This window comes from Gossypium hirsutum, chromosome A06 (genome assembly GCF_007990345.1).
Source record: "Gossypium hirsutum isolate 1008001.06 chromosome A06, Gossypium_hirsutum_v2.1, whole genome shotgun sequence".
NCBI classification, from domain to species: domain Eukaryota; kingdom Viridiplantae; phylum Streptophyta; class Magnoliopsida; order Malvales; family Malvaceae; genus Gossypium; species Gossypium hirsutum.
The window spans coordinates 60,486,320-60,504,280 of NC_053429.1; the positions used below are offsets into that span (position 1 = coordinate 60,486,320).

Sequence of the window (17,961 nt, forward strand, 5' to 3'; positions counted from 1 at the left end):
CGAATCACATTTCTCTTGATCTAAATTAATGAAATTCATTTATTACATCAGCACATAAATTTAGACACTCAAAATTTCATAATTGGGCAAAATGACAATTTAGCCCCTAGACTTTCACAAAATGACCATTTTACCCCTATGCTCAAAAGTCAATTTTTATCAAATTTCTCCCTATTACAAGCCTAGCCGAGCCCTTTTTACTCTTATAGCAATCCAAAATTTCCTCTATTTTACACATTTATCATCTATTTTGCGACTTATGCAAAATAGTCCCTATTAGGGTTTTCATGAGAAATCCCTTCACAAAAGTTGTTTATTACTCATCTAAGACTTATATTCTTCCACAAAAATTCAGAAAACAACCTAAATGCTCTTATGGAAAAACCCTAGACTTTCAACCATTTTGTAAAATAGCCCATTCGTTAGAAAGCTCATGACACAAGGGTCTCAAAAATGTAAAAATCATTAAGAAAACTCATTAAAATCACTTACTTATAGAGAGACTAAGTGGCTGAAAATTTTGAAGCTCAAAAACCATCTAATGGCTACATTTTTCAGTGATGAAGAAGAAGATGAAAAGATGATATCTTTTTCTCTTTATTTTATTCTTATTGTAGTCAAAATTGGTCACCAACCCACCTAATTTTGACCATTTCTCTTTCTTTTGTCTCCTATGGCCGGCTAGCCTAAGCATTGGGGGTCTAATTGCTCTTTAAAGGCTCTTAATTTAGGTTCTTTAGCTAATTGACACCCTTATCTAACAAAATAGGACTTTTGCACTTTATGGGATTTAGTCATTTTTCGTAATTAAGCAAGTAATCGCTAAAATTAATTCACCAAAATTTTCATGCACTTATCTAATTTTGCTACAATACATAAAATAGTATTTAAAATAATTTTCTCGATCTCAGGTTAGTGGTTTTGAAACCACTTTTCTAACTAGCCCCAAAATTGGCCTGTTACAATTCTCCCCTCTTTAGGAATTTTTGTCCCCGAAAATCTTACAGATAAAAAGGTTTGGGTATTAGCTTTCCATGATTTCTTCGGGCTCCCATGTGGCTTCTTCAATCCCATGTCTCTGCCATAACACTTTCACTAGGGGAATGCTCTTATTTCTCAGTTGTTTAACTTCTCGAGCTAAGATCTTAACAGGTGCCTCACCATAAGACATATCCGATCTAATCTCTATTGCAATCGGAGAAATCACATGTGAGGGGTCAGAGCGGTATCGGCGTAACATGGACACATGGAACACGTCATATATCTTTTCCAATTCTGATGGTAAAGCTATCCAATAGGCTATCGGCCCGACTCTCTCAATCACTTCATAAGGTCCGATAAAACGCGGACTCAGTTTACCCTTTTTACCGAATCTAAGAACCTTCCTCCATGGGGATACTTTTAGAAATTTACCCTTTTTACTGAATCTAAGAACCTTCCTCCACGGGGATACTTTTAGAAATACCTTATCACCGACTTGAAACTCGATCTCTTTTCTTTTCAAATCCGCATAAGATTTCTGTCTTCCCGAAGCTGCCTTTAAAAAATCACGAATTACCTTAACTTTTTCTTCGGTCTCCTTGATTAAGTCGACCCCGTGAATCTGACTCTCTTTAAGCTCGGTCCAATATAAAGGCGTTCGACACTTATGCCCATACAGCGCTTCATAAGGTGCCCTCATCAAACTCGACTAAATGTTGTTACTATAAGCAAACTCCACTAGCAGCAAATACTTTTCCCAACTGCCTTGAAACTCCAATACACAACATCGGAGCATGTCTTCCAAGGTCTAAATTACTCTCTCTGATTGGCCATCAGTCTACGGGTGGAAAGCCATACAAAAATTTAACTTTTTACCCAAAGCTTCTTGGAGCTTTTTCCAAAACCGCGATGTGAACCTCGGATCTCTATCCGATATGATCGACAAAGGTACTCTGTGTAACTTCATAATTTCCGAAATATATAACTCGGCTAGCTGGTCGAGTGGGAAATCGGTGCATACCGGAATAAAATGAGCCGACTTTGTCAGTCGATCAACCATAACCCAACAGCATCATTTTTCCTCGGGGTCACCAGCAAACTCGTTACAAAATCCATAGTAATCCGATCCTACTTTCACTTTGGGACCATAATAGGCTGAAGTAAACCCGAAGGTACTTGGTGCTTAGCTTTCACTTGTTGACATACTAGGCATTTGGATACGAACTCCAAAATATCACTTTTCATCCCCGGCCACAATACATTTTCTTCAAATTATTGTACATTTTCATACTCTCGGGGTGCACTGATAACCAACCACTATGTGCCTCATCTAAAATCTTTTGAATCAATTCAGTGTCCTTAGGAACAAAAATCCTTTCCCGAAATCTCAAGCAACCATTAAAACAAAAATCTGATTCACACTGGGTTTTCTTGAATAGAAATTTACTTTCACTTTTTTGAGTCTCGCAAATATCTTGAAGAAACGTCAGTCAAGCTTTTAACTCTGCTAGAACCGAACCATCCTCTAACAAGGTCAATTGGGCGTTCATTGTTTTCAATGCAAACAATAATTTTCTACCTAATACATTGGCGACCACGTTCGCTTTTCTCGGATGTAGTCGATAATTAACTCATAATCCTTTAATAGTTCCAACCATCTCCCATTGCCTCAGATTTAAATCCTTCTGGGTCATCAAGTACTTAAGACTTTTGTGATTGATGTATACATTCCGAACAAATAATGTCACCAGATTTTCAGAGCGAACACATGGCGGCCAACTCTAGTCGTGTGTTGGATAATTCTTGTCGTGAGGTTTCAACTGTCTTGAGGCATAGGCCACAACTTTGCCCTCTTGTATAAGTACACATCCCAGCCCATTTAGAGAAGCATCGCTATAAATCACGAACTCTTTCTTGATTTGAGTTGTACTAATACTGGAGCCTCAGTCAATAACATCTTCAACTTCTCGAAACTCTGCTAACACTTATCCGACCATTCAAACTTAACTCCTTTTTGTAGCAACCTTGTCATGGGAGTCAAAATCATAGAGAAGTCCTTTACAAATCGTCTGTAATAACCGGCCAACCCTAAAAAGCTTCTAACCACAGTCACACTCTTTGGCAGCTTTTATTCAACAATAGTAGAAACCTTGCTGAGGTCGACCCTAATACCATCACACGAGACAATATGACTCAAAAAGCTGACTTTTCGAAGCCAAATCTCACTTTTACTAAATTTTGCATACAACTAATTGTCCCTTAGAGTTTGCAAAATGGTTCTCAAGTGCTCAGCATGTTCTACCTTGTTAATAGATTAGGATATCATCGATGAATACAACAACAAACTTATCTAGATATGGCTGAAATACCCTATTCATTAAATCCATGAAAACGGCGGGAGAATTTGTTAAGCTGAAAGGCATGACGAGAAACTCATAGTGGCCATATCGCATCCTAAAAGTAGTTTTAGGCATATCTGCCGCTTTAAATCGTAGTTGATAGTAGCTAAATCTCAAGTCTATCTTAGAAAACCATGTTGTTCCCTTCAGTTGGTCAAACAAGTCGTCAATTAGCGACAACGGGTATTTGTTCTTATTCGTCTTCTTATTTAACTACTAGTAATCTATGCACAATCTCATAGATCCATCTTTCTTTTTCACAAACAACACCGGAGCACCCCACGGTGAAAAGCTTGGTCTCACAAAACCCTTGTCGGTAAATTCTTGTAATTGTGACTTTAGTTCTTTTAGCTCAGTCGGGGCCATCCGATATGAAGCGATCAAAATAGGCGTGGTCCCTGGTATTAACTCTATACCAAATTCAACCTCTCTATTGGGGGTAGCCCAGGCAATCCTTCCAGTAATACATCCACATATTCATTTACAACCGGCACTGACTCAATCTTCAACTCTGATTCCTTAGTATTCATTACAAAAGCCAGATAAGCTTCACGTTCTTTCCTCAAACATTTCTAGGCAGACATTGAGGATATTACAATAAGCAAGTTCCCTGGCTCACTTGATTCAACCCAAAGGGTTTCGCCGTTTTCACATTTTAGTCTAATAACCTTTTGTCTACGGCTTACTACAGCATCATGGGATGTCAACCAATCCATACCCAATATGACATCAAAATCATCAAAGGGTAACAACATCAAATTGGCCGGAAAACAATAACCTTTAACTACTAAACGACATTTTTTGCATACTTTATCAACTATCACATGTTTACCCAATGGGTTAGACATTTTAATCATAAACTCTATAGACTCAACAGGCATATTCGTTCTAGACACCAATTTCATGTACACATATGAATAAGTAGAACCAGGGTCGATTAATGCAATAACAGTATTATCATAGAGAGAAAATGTACCGGTGATCACATCAGGAGAGGATGCATCTTCACGTGCACGTATGGCATAGGTTCTAGCCGGAGCTCTAGCTTCAGACCTTACGGTGGTGTCTCTTGTCACATTCTTGCTACCAGCTCCAACTCCAACATTCTTCTGAGGCCTTCCTTTAGAATTGGTGCCACTTGTTCTTGTACTTTGAAAAATTTCTTTATCATTCATCTGAGAGAAATTCTAGATAAAGTGGTCTTGAGAACCATACCGGGAACCAGATCCATCGTTCATTCTACACTTGCCGAAGTGATTTCTACCACAATATTGGTACTCTGGTTTGGAAGATCTGACATTGCCCACACTAGCCACTGATGTAGACTGAGACTAAAAATCCGAATCTTGCTTCTTACGATCTCGGTATGAATGTCCAGCAGATGCGTGGAAACAAGAGTAGACATCTCTGGATTTCTTAGACTGAGATGGAAATGACTTATTCGCATGCCTCTTCCTTGCATCTCTAGTTTCAGCTTCAGTTTTCTTCTTTTCCTTAATTAATTCCTCGGCTTTACAGGCCCGATCAACGAGTACTATGAACTTTTTCAACTTAAGGACACCCACTAACAGTCAAATGTCCTCATTAAGTCCGTCTTCGAACCTTCGACACATCTTAGCCTCAGAGGATACAACTCCCGAGCATACTTACTAAGTCGGATGAACTCTCTTTCATATTCAGTAACCGTCATGCGGCCTTGTTTCAAATCAAGAAATTCCTTACGTTTTTGATCCATAAATCTTTCACTGATGTATTTCTTCTGGAATTCCTCTTGGAAGAATTCCCATGTGACCCTTTCGTGAGGCACCACTGAGACTAATGTCTTCCACCAGTAGTATGACGAGTCTCTACAAAGATATGGCACACTTCAATCATTCTTTGAGAGTGCAGGATAATTCATTGAATACCCTAATGGTATTCTCAAGCCAGAATTCTGGCCTTTTAGGGTCATCATCTTTATTAGCATGAAACTCCTTGGCTCCATGTTTCCGGATCTTGTCAATTGGAGGTCTATTCCGCCTCTCAAGGTCCATACCCTAGGGTACTACAAGAATAGGTTAAGGGATAGGTAGGGGTGGAGGGGGTTGAGTATTTGGGTTAGCTCGGATGAACTCCGTGTACCATTCATTCATCATGTGGAGAAAGGCCTCCCGAGCCCTTTCTCCTCCTCCCTTACTAACTGTGGGAGGTCGATTATCGAATGGAACTGCCCCTTCAGCGGGAGCCGGTACGTTACTTTCTACATCATCCGCCATAGTTTTATCGGGATCCATTACTATATGAAAATACAATTAAAAAATCAGGAGCCGTCACACTATCACAATTTATCTATGGCATGTATAGCTAGACTCGTACACACGCTACATTAGTCTGAGAACCGACTGAACCGTAGCTCTAATACCACTAGATGTAACACCCCACACCCGTGCCCTATGCCAGGATGAAAAATGAGGCAATACCCCAACTTGAACTCATGTATACAAACGTTTTCATATCACCAGAACATGGTTAAATTAAAAAAAATTCAATTTTTATTATAAACTCCATAATAAGAGCCTACGAGGCTCAAAACATCTATTGGAACCCATTCGAAATTATTCTGAGTCCTTCAAAGAATTCTAAAAATAACACTTAGCATAGGGGCACACGCCCGTGTGAGAGGGGCAACACGCCCGTGTGACCATTTTTGCATGGTCGTGCTGATGGGCCGTGTGAGTGGCATATTGGGACACGCCCGTGTCCCTTACCCATGTGGACTTATTTTCTAATTCGAACCTCCAAGGGTTTTCACACGGCCTGACACATGCCCATGTCCATGAACCGTGTCCTTCACACGGCCATGACATGCTCGTGCCTCAGCCCGTGTACAAAAACTTGGACATTCTGTTTCTAACGTCAACAATCCTTAAGGGCCACAGAGCCAAGGCACACGCCCGTGTGCTAGGCTGTGCCCTTTACACGGTTGAGACACACGACCGTGTCTCTACCCGTGTGTTTACTACCATGCATACTGACTTGAAATTTTTACGTCCAGGGGACACATGGCTAAACAACACGCCCACGGGGTTGACCGTGTGTCACATATGGCCTAGAAACACACCTGTGTGTATACCCGTGTGGACAAAATAAGGCTATTTACCAAGCCTTTTTGTCACCCTTACTTATGTAAACCTGTACAAAATCACTCTATACTAATATAATGGCACATCATATAGCCAAAATAACCACAAGGGACAACATATCATTTATGCAATTTACTCATACATGAAAACATCATCTTCTATTTATAAATCAAAATGAGTATTGACCATTATCCATGGCCTTATACAAAATGAGTATTATGTTCATCATATGAGCCAACACATTATGGCTAGCTAAGAAAACACTAAACAAAGACTCGAGTCCCTATACATGCCAGAAAACAAAACAATGAAACTAAATATACCAAGGTCTTAAGTGATAGTGTGATCAAAGCTTTGAGACTTCACTAGATCGTCAATGTTAGCTTGGCGGCACTATAAGGAAAGAAAACAAAAGAGGGTAAGCATGGGAGCTTAGTAAGTACATATATGCAAATAAAGTGTAATTAAAAGAAAATCATATCATCAAACGATGACTTATCACGCTCAAACGATATAAATCACTTAACAACTCTATCTTACTCTTCCTTTCATTCATTTATAATTAATGAACCATGCTCTTTACTCAGGTTTTAACCATGAGGTCAATATAAGTACCTTATCAAGGTTTCCATCAACTAAGTCTTTGAGTTACCTGTTGATCTCTAGGAATACATACGAATAAGATGGGAGTTTACATTTAAATGCCATATAAGTAGTTAGAGCTACCTTATGCTATGAAACACTCACTTTTGAGCTACTAACTGGCCTTTTATCAAGTCAGGACCCGGACTCCATAGCTATTATGTAAAGTTTGCTCATTGAGCCACTCACGGGTCTGTACACAAAGTCAATACCCAGACCCACGTTACCTATAGCATTTATCTCATGAACTCAGACTGAACTCATGAGTTCAAACTACATAATTTTTATAACATACCCCTTTGTATCCTATGTTATGTCTAAGGTCCAATGGGGTTTCATAACTAGCTGAATAGCATCGTACTGGCTCACAATGTACTTTACTCACATAACATGTCATTTATACATTTATGGCGACAAATAGAATTTAGATACATAACAACAATGAGCTAATTACACATCTATATTATCAAATTATTCCAAAATAAGCTTCAATAACACATTATTCTCATATGTACTTACCTCAATACAAAATGATGAAGATGAGCTTAATCCTCGTAAGCTTTGTTCTTACCCCGATCAAGACCCGAATCACGTTTCTCTTGATCTAAATTAATAAAATTCATTTATTACATCAGCACATCAATTTAGACATTCCAAATTTCATAATTGGGCAAAATGACTATTTTACCCCTATGCTCGAAAGTCAATTTTTATCGAATTTCTCCTTATTATAAGCCTAGCCGAATCCTTAAAATTTTCTCTATTTCACACATTTATCATCTATTTTACAACTTATGCAAAATAGTCCTTATTAGGGTTTTCATGAGAAATCCCTTCACAAAAGTTGTTTATTACTCATCTAAGACTCATATTCTTCCAAAAAAATTCAGAAAAATAGATGCTCTCATGGAAAAACCCTAGAATTTCAACCATTTTTTAAAATAGTCCCCTCATTAGAAAGCTCATGACACAAGGGTTTAAAAAATGTAAAAATCATTAAGAAAACTCATTAAAATCACTTACTTGTAGAGAGACTAAGTGGCTGAAAAATTTGAAGCTCCAAAACCCTCTAATGGCTGCATTTTTCGGTGATGAAGAAGAAGAGGAAAAGATGATATCTTTTTCACTTTATTTTATTCTTATTCTAGTCAAAATTGGGCACCAACCCACCCAATTTTGACCATTTCTCTTTCTTTTGTCTCCTATGTCCAGCTAGCCTAAGCATTGGGGGTCTAATTGCTCTTTAAAGGCTCCCAATTTAGGTTCTTTAGCTGATTGACACCCTTATATAACAAAATAGGACTTTTGCACTTTATTAGATTTAGTCCTTTTTCGTAATTAAGTAAGAAATCGCTAAAATTAATTTAGCAAAATTTTCATGCACTTATCTATTTTTACTAAAATACATAAAATAATATTTAAAATAATTTCCTCGACCTCAGGTTAGTGGTTTTGAAACTACTTTTTCGACTAGCCCCAAAATTGATCTATTACAAGTGGTCTGCTACTTGGTTTTCTACTCCGTTTCAATCTTGAATTTCTAGATCGAACTCTTGAAGTAGAAGTACCCATCAGATCAGTCTCAGCTTAACGCCTATCTTAGTGAGTAAATACTTAATTTCCAAATGGTCCATATAGATAGTCACTTTGGTACCTACAAGATAAGATCGAAACTTGTCAAAACCAAACACAATAATAAGTAACTCTTTCTCTATTACCATATAACTCAATTGAGCTCCTGTCAGAGTTTGACTTGTATAGTAGATGGGATGAAAAACTTTGTTCCTTCGCTGGCCTATAATAGCTCCTATCGCAAAGTCACTTACGCCACACATCATTTCAAATGGCAAATCCTAGTCTGGTATGACGATTATGGGTGCTGAAACTAACAGACTCTTTAAATAATTGAAAGCTCTTAAGCACTCCTCATCAAAATTGAACATCGTTTCCTTCTCCAGTAATTTGCATAAGGGTCTAGCAATTTTGGAGAAGTCTTTGATAAATCTTCGATTGAAGTTGACGTAGCCCAAAAAGCTCCTAACACTCTTTACAGATGTTGGTGGTGGGAGTTTCTCAATAACATTTTCCTTTGCTTTATCTACCTTAATTCCATGTCTCGTTATCTGATGCCCTAGAACAATACCTTCTCGTAACATGAAATGACATTTTTCCCAGTTAAATACGAGGTTTGTTTCTTCGCATCGCCTTAGTACCTTGGCTAGATTGGCTAAGCAATCATCATAAGTGTCTCCAAATACTAAAAAATCATCCATAAAGACTTCCAAGTATTTCTTAACCATTTCAATAAAAATAGACATCATACATCTTTGAAATGTAGCAGGTGCATTACATAAACCAAATGGCATGCGTCTAAGTCCAAATGTACCAATAAGCATGTGAATGTTGTTTTGTGTTGATCTTCTGGTGCTACTGTAATCTGATTATACCCCGATTATCCAGCATCTGGTCCAAGAATGGCAAACAAAAATGATCTTTCCTAGTTGTCTTATTTAGCTTTCCGTGATCGATGCAAATTCTCCGTCCCGTAACTATTCTAGTTGGTACTAATTTATTATTCTCATTTTCAATGACCGTAATACCTCCTTTCATTGGCATGCACTAGACTGAACATACCCACAAACTATCTGAGATGGGGTAAACTATATCCTCATCTAACCACTTGATGAATTTTTTTACCACGTCCTTCATGATGGGGTTCAATCTTCATTGTCCATCAATCGTCCCTTTCTTGCCATCTTCTAAGATGATTTTGTGCATGCATGCAGATACACTAATGCCATGAATATAGGCTATGGTCCATCTGATCGCCTTCTTGAATTATTTCAACACTAGGATGAGTTTCTCTTCTTACCCTATGGTTAACTCTGCTAAAATAATCACAAGCAAAGTAGAAGCGTTACCTAAATTAACATATTTTAAATGTGAATGAAGTACCTTGAGTTCTAACTTAGGTGGTTTCTCAATTGACACTTTTGGTTGGACATAATCTCTATTTTCTAACTCCAAAGATTCAAAGCAGGATTGCGGATTAAATCCCCTTGATTAGCTTCTAGCAAAGCTAAGTATTCATCCTCCTCTCCATCACTTAGAAGGTTTGATGTCAAAATTTGCTCCAATGGGTCCTCAACATAATTGAGTTCCTTTTCCATTATTAATTGCTCTAAATTGGACACTATAGAACAATCATCAAGTGTGTCAGAAAATTGTATAGACTTAAAAATATTAAATGTTACCTGATCGTCCTGAACACGCATAATAAGCTCGCCCTTCTATACATCAATAAAGGTCCTTCCAGTTGCTAGGAAAGGCCTTCATAGGATGATTGGCACTTCTTGATCTGCTTCAAAATCTAGAATAACAAAGTTAGTAGGAAAAATAAATTTGTATACACGTACCAATACGTCCTCAATTTTTCCTTCTAGATGTTCTAAAGATCGATCTGCTAATTGAAGTGTAACCGTAGTACGTCTAACTTCACCTATCCCCAACTTCCTAAATATTGACATGGGCATCAAGTTAATACTCACACCCAAATCACATAGTGCCATACCATAATATGTTGCTCTAATGTTGCAAGGTATGGTAAAACATCTAGGATTTTTCAACTTCGGGGGTAGTTTGTCTTGAAGATATGCACTACATTCCTTTATCAAGGCTACCGTCTCAAATTCTCCTAGTCTTCATTTTCTTAGACAAGATATCCTTCATGAATTTGACGTAGTTCGGCATATGTTCAAGTGCTTTAACCAACTGGATATTGATATGAAGTTGCTTGAGTACACCTTGGAACTTCTTAAATTGGACTTCCTGCTTCTGCTTCTAAAGCCTTTGAGGGTAGGGTGGTGGAGGATTCTTTACTAGATTTGGTTAATTAGTCTTCTGTGGCAATTTTGCATCTAACAGAGTTGTTAGTTTATCAGAATTAACTGGTTTAGAAATTAACTTATCAAGTTTTGCAGATTCAGGTTTCGGTGAAACTGAAATTTCTACACTTGGTTGAACTTCCATTGAGTCTTGAGCATCAGCTGGCTCTTTTCCAACTTCGACTGTGTTGGGCTCTAATGTCCTTCTGCTTCTCAATGTCAACGCTTTACAATGTTTTTTCTCGTGATTCCTCTAATTATCAGCATCACTAGGTAAAGCACCTTGTGGTTGATTCTTAAGTTTAGTAGCAAGTTGACCTACTTGGTTCTCCAAATTGCTTAGAGTGGCATCATTTTTTGCTATATATGCTTTCAATAGGTTCTCTAAGCTATTGGAAGGTTCAGCTTGAGTTGGTTTCTGAACTTGCTAGGGAAAAATAGGTGGCTGGGTAGATCTAGGTTGTGCATAAGTGTTACTAGTTCTAGCCCCTTGGTTACTCCAAGAAAAGTTCGGGTGGTTTCACCACGATAGGTTATAGAAATTGGATTGCAGTCCTTGCCTTCCTCAATTTTGGTTCTAGTTACCCATGTAATACATGGATTTTGGGTTTGATAGACATTCTTCAATCAAATGTCCTTCCTCACAATAGACACAGGCTATATTTTTAAATTGGTTCTGTGGTTGAGTTGTAAAAATATTAAACCCATTAGTGGTAAAATTTTTAAGCATTTCGGAAATTGAAGATACCTGATATGCGAGTAAAGTGAGTGGATCCACTTCATGTATTCCAGCGACTCATCTTCCTAACGTTTCTCAATTGGTTGGCCATTGATAATTGTTGTTGGCAATCCCCTTAAAGATTTCATAAGCCTCATTATAAGACTTAGAAAGGAGAGCACCGTTAGCAGAGGCATCCACTACCATCCTCGTGTAAGTATTGAGACCATTATAAAACGTCTCAAATTGGATACAATGAGGGATTCCATGATGATGGCATTTTTGTAATAATTCTTTGTACCTTTTCCATGCTTCATACAATGACTCATCATCCATTTCTTGGAAAGTAGTGATCTTATTCCTCAACTTAGCATTCTTGCTAGGCAGGAAATACTTCATGAGTAATCTTTCTACTAACTCTTGCCTCGTGGAAATGGAATTTGGTGGCAATGAGTTCAACCGAGCTCGAGCTTTGTCCCTTAGTGAATATGGAAACAACTATAATCATTGCAAATCTTCAGGTACTTTGTCTAACTTGAAAGATTGCTCACCTCGATAAGCAGTCTTAAGTGAAGATGAGGATTTTCGGTAGGTATTCCACTGAAGGATGGCTTGTCCGTTACCTCTAGCAGACTCTTAATAGTGGATACATATTCACAAATACTTGAAGGAAAACCCTTTTTGCCACGCATATCCACGCACACCTCTTGCCTTCGCATCTTGCGGGGTGTCTTATCCGCAAGCTTGCCAGTGATTCCATACACACCATAATTGTTATGACGAGAATTTCATCATGCGAGTCATATAGTGGTTTGACATATATGCTCTGACGGGCTTCCGTGTTTACTGTCCTAGCTGACTTCTTTTTTCCATAAGGACGAACCTATCCTCCACTGGATCATGCCATGGCTAGTCCTGGACTTTCGACTCCTAAAAGTCAGTAGACCATTTGAATGACGAAAATGTACAACTGTACACAATCCCAACAAGTAATAAAGTGACAAGTAAATGTCGAGTTATCGTACCCACTGGGACTGTGAAAAGAATTATTTATGAATGATATGAAAAACACTTTGGTGAAGAAAAATATTTTGATTTGAGGAGGTGATTAAAAACTAACATTTTTAACTAAGTAAAATAAATAAAGAGAAAGTAAAAGTTCCAATGCATGATTTCAAAAGATGATTTTAATCAAGATGACATAATTGTGTTAGATTAATTACATTTCTTAACTTAGAATTACTAAACTCATGTTCATATTGTTACTAATAAATTCACAGCAACTTGGTAATTTGCTAACTTATGAACATACTTGTAACACCCCTAAGCTATATCCGTCACTAGATTAGGGTTATAAGGCATTACCGATCATATTACAACATAGCGTAATTAAAAACATAACGCAACATTTATCTAAACAAATTATACATATACAGAACATATAACAAATCAACAACTTCGTTAATTGAATAACAGACCTATTTTTATATAAGTCATGTGCATGTACAAATTATACATCAATTGAAAAAAATTTCATTAATAACCTTTTCATTCATTTATGCGACATTAATGCATTCATCTATATGAAATCCACATGTTTTGCATAACAACACAAATCAAGAACATGCATTCGGTTATATATATATATATAACCTGTGACAGCCCTAATATGACCCTAGTCGGAAAGTGGTTTCGGGATCACAAAACCGAGTCGTAAAAATAATTAATTGTTATATTCTATGCTTATTATGTGTGTACATGCATATGTCGACGTTTCATTCCCTAATTTTGCCAATTGCATGAGAAATTATTAAATAGGGATCAATATGAGACATGGTGAAATATTATAGACTAATTTTAAATGGTTTATTAGTGCATGTCAACACAAGGGTGGACTTGCATGTCAAATTGCCCAATTTTCTTTATAGTGGCCGGCCAAGATGGGTGTTGATGGGCAAATATATATGTTTAATTAGTTATTAAAATAAGAAATGGCATTATGTGAGAAAAAAATAATATTAGTGAAATAAAGTAAAGAAAACAAAGAGGAAGGAAGGCTCATCTTTCATCTCCTTCATTGCCGAAATTGAGAAAGGAAAGATTGAAAAAAAGAAACCAAGGCATTCGGCCATGGCTAGTTCAAAGGAAAGGTATGCATTGTGATTTTATTCTAATTGATGTTGAGATTAAGTTGATAAGTGTATAGTCTAGTTAACCCATAGCTAAATTCATGAATTCATTGTTGGGAGATAAGAATGGAAGTTGCCGTATGTATGGGTATATATGCACTTTGGAAAGGAGATTTTTGGGTGTTATTTGAGTTCTTTTTATGTATGTATGTGCATGAGTATTCGGTCATGTTATAGATTCATGTTGAAAAATGTTAATGCTATATGTGTCATATAAATGTACTTGTGAATGGACTTGAGAATATCTAAATTATAGGTTGAAGGTGCCGAATGTAGTGTTGGATGAGTTTTAAAGAATAAAAATTTAGGTGACTAGAGGTTAATGACATTCGGCCAAAGGCTTGTGTGCTAGCAAAATCGGTATAAATGTTGTTCGATGTGTTGAATTGAGTAAGTTAGATGTTGGAACACTTAAGGATTTGGCATCTCTATGACATTAGATATAAATGTATGAAAGGCTAAGTTTAAGTAGTAAGGCCGAATAGGTTATAGATAAGGCACTTGTGAGTCTTTGGCCAAGCAATTTGCAAATTAGATTAGGGTTCTTGTGACATTTAATGTTGAGTTTAATTTGGTATATTCGGCCATCTAATTAAGTATATAGGTGATGTTGAATTTAATCTTGCACATTCGGCTATATGGGTGTACACAATTGTGATACTATCCTTGATTGGATTATCGACAATAGGGTGATAGTATATGGTTGTTAACCAAATAGTTCAAAAGCATGGGGTAGAAAGATAAGAATTGGCCATGTGTCTTCTATGCTATGAAATCATTAAAATTTTGATATAAATATTTAGCAAGACGGTTAAACTAGTTAATTTATCGATTTAGCTCAAGAAGTTAAAGGTGGAGAGGCAAGCAAGGGCAAAGGAAAGAACATCGAGTAGCCGAGTCGGAATCATTTTCCCCAACATAAGGTAAGTCACCAAGCATATATTTTGTATTGATCTAAATAGACATAATGTCTATGTAATTATGCCGAATGGAATGATAAATTTATATACATGTATGCATGTTGTGATGAAAGTGTTGAATGAAAAGAAAAGAGGCGAGATGTATTGAGTTGTTGATTTCGGCACTAAGTGTGCGGGTATAAACATTTATGATCATGAGATTGGCACTAAGTGTGCGGGTTTAAATTGTACAGCACTAAGTGTGCGAGTTTGATTATATAGCACTAAGTGTGCGAGTTGATTATATAGCACTGAGTGTGCGGACTTAATATATATTTTTGAATCACTATGGGCACTAAGTGTGCGACATTATTGAGTTGATCACGGACAGCGGATCGGGTAAGTACCTTGAGTTCATGGCTAATAGGCGCTATGTTTATAGTTGGAGTTGAGCTTGGTAAGTTTGAACCTATGTGACAATTATAATTGAATTCACATACATAAGATTTATCGTGGAATAGGTGAAAGGTCGTTTAGTTGTATGATTGTAACGAAAATAAAATGATGTATGAAAATGCCTCAAATATCCTATTGATTAGTGTATGGAATGTGAATGCATGACTTGGTATGAGATTGAACCGATAGGTCTAAGGAACTATGGTATGGTTCGGTATGGATGGAGTAACTAGCCTCGTTCCATTTTGTTTCCTCTTGTGATAATGTTATTAATGGATGGTAGTGCATTGCTTATGACTTACTGAGTTATATACTCACTCGGTGTTTCCTTGTCACCTATTTTAGGTTTCTTGGACTCGTCTCTTTTTGCGTGATCGGGCCGTCATCGAAGTCATCACAGCAGCTAGCAAGTTTTGGTACTTTCTTCTTAGTCGGTTTAGGAGAACATTTCGGCATGTATAGGCTAATATGTTTTGTTGAAATTTGGTATGTAAACTTTTAGCCATACGAAAATGGCATAAATGTTCGGTTGGATTTGGTTCTATAATGTTAGGTCGTAAGTCTGGGTAATTCGATTTTTTATGCCATATGTCATGGTTGATTATTTTTGGTGTTAAAATTCATGATATGGCAATAGTGTAGTAGGGAGATGTTTGACAATGATTAGCCTTTGGCATGGCTAGTCATGATCATAATTTGTGATATGTATGATGAATTACTAGTTAGATCAAGGAGAAATCACGAAATAGGCATAGTTGCTTTAGTAACAGATGCTGGCAGCAGCAGTGACGTGAGATTTAAAAATCACTAAAAATAGTAGGAATGAAATTAATTAATGAATAAATTATGTAATCGAAGCACGATGAGTCTATTTTTATATAGAAGAAATGAAACGACCATATGAGCTGTATGTTAGGAGATAATTAAACTCTTGTGAAACAGGGCCAGAGCGATTTCTGGATCCCCTGTCCCAACTTTAGAAATTCACCCTAAATTAATCAGAGACAATTAGAAGTCATGCTTTATATGTATAGATTCCCTTTTGAGTATAGTTTCATTAGAAACCAACGGCATAAGTATTGGAGCTCTGTAATGGGAGATATCTAAGTCGTAATGCACAAGGGTCAGAGTAGTCGAACCCAGGAACAGGGACGACTTTAACTAATAAACTGTACCAATTGGCCCAACCAAAAATTCTACAAAAATTCTACCATATAGATATATGAGTCTAGTTCCGGGAAAAATTTACGGAACTGGATTTTGAGTTTCAGAACTCAAGATATGATTTTTAAAGTGACTAGTACGCAGATTGGCAGCTTGTCTGGGAAATTTTTAATAAGTGGTTTGAAGTCTGTTAACACCTCGTGTTCGACTCCGGCGACGGTCTCGGGTTCGGGGTGTTACATTTGATTGGTATCAGAGCTATGGTTTAGTCGGTTCTAGGACTACCATAGTGCGTATGAGTCTAGCTATACATGCCTTAATGTTAATGTTTAAATGTGTGATGACTTCTGACGGTTAAAATTTTTGTTTTGATTAGTAAATGGATCCCGGTGTAGAGAGAACCTTAGCGGATGACGTTGAAAGTGTAGCGGCTGCTCTTGCACAAGGGACGCCGCCTGTTGAACCTCAGTCATCTGCGAATAATCAAGGTGAGGGGGCTAAACAAGCCTTCTTTACCATGATGAATGAGTGGGTCGCGCAATATGCCCGAACCAATCCGGCTGTCCAACAATTCCCGAATTTGAATAATCCACCCCAAGAGCCCGTAATGCCATCAGTTACTGATCCTGTGAGGCTGAGTAAGCCACCTGTAGACTTGATTAGGAAGCGCGGGCCTGAGGAGTTCAGGGCCATAGTTACTGATGATGCTGAAAGGGCCGAGTTCTGGCTTGATAACACCATTCGGGTGTTTGATGAACTGTCATGCACACCCGATGAATGTCTAAAGTGTGCTATATCCTTGTTGCGGGACTCAGCCTACTATTGGTGGAGGACCTTGATTTCCATAGTCCCAAACGAACGAGTTACTTGGGACTTCTTTCAAACGGAATTTCGAAAGAAATATATTAGTCAACGGTTCATTGATCAAAAGCGTAAAGAATTCTTGGAACTCAAGCAAGGCCGTATGACAGTATCTGAATACGAACATGAATTCGTAAGACTCAGTAGGTATGCCCGGGAGAGTGTGGCTGATGAGGTTGCTATGTGCAAAAGATTCGAAGAAGGATTGAATGAAGATTTAAAGCTACTAGTGGGTATTTTGGAGATAAAAGAATTCGTAACACTAGTTGAACGAGCCTGCAAGGCGGAAGAATTTGGAAAGGAGAAGAAGAAGGCTGAATTTGAAGCTAGAGATTATCGTAAAAGATCGACGGGTAAAGCTCCATTCTCGGCTGTAAAGAAGTTCAGGGAGGACACTAATAAATCGAGGATGACGGCGGGAATTTCCATTAGAGCACGACCATCGACGGACTCCCGAGCTACTTCGGTAGCTAGTGTGGGCAATAATCGTCACGAGAAACCTGAATGCCCCCAATGCGGAAGACGACACCTAGGTGAATGTTGGGGTAAGTCTACTAACAGGGCCTGTTACGGATGCGGCTCGAAGGACCACTTCATTAGAGATTGCACGGAGCTTGATGATAAGAATAAGATGCAAGGTGCAAGA

The 17,961-nt window shown here is 37.7% G+C and overlaps 1 non-coding gene across 1 annotated transcript; it reads left to right on the top strand.

The window, feature by feature from the left end:
• Window positions 1-12,008: 12,008 nt before the first annotated feature.
• On the top strand, window positions 12,009-12,115 carry LOC121231687 (small nucleolar RNA R71). Its single transcript, XR_005929743.1, has one exon. It is a non-coding gene; the product is annotated as a small nucleolar RNA R71 (small nucleolar RNA).
• The last annotated feature ends 5,846 nt before the right edge of the window (window positions 12,116-17,961 follow it).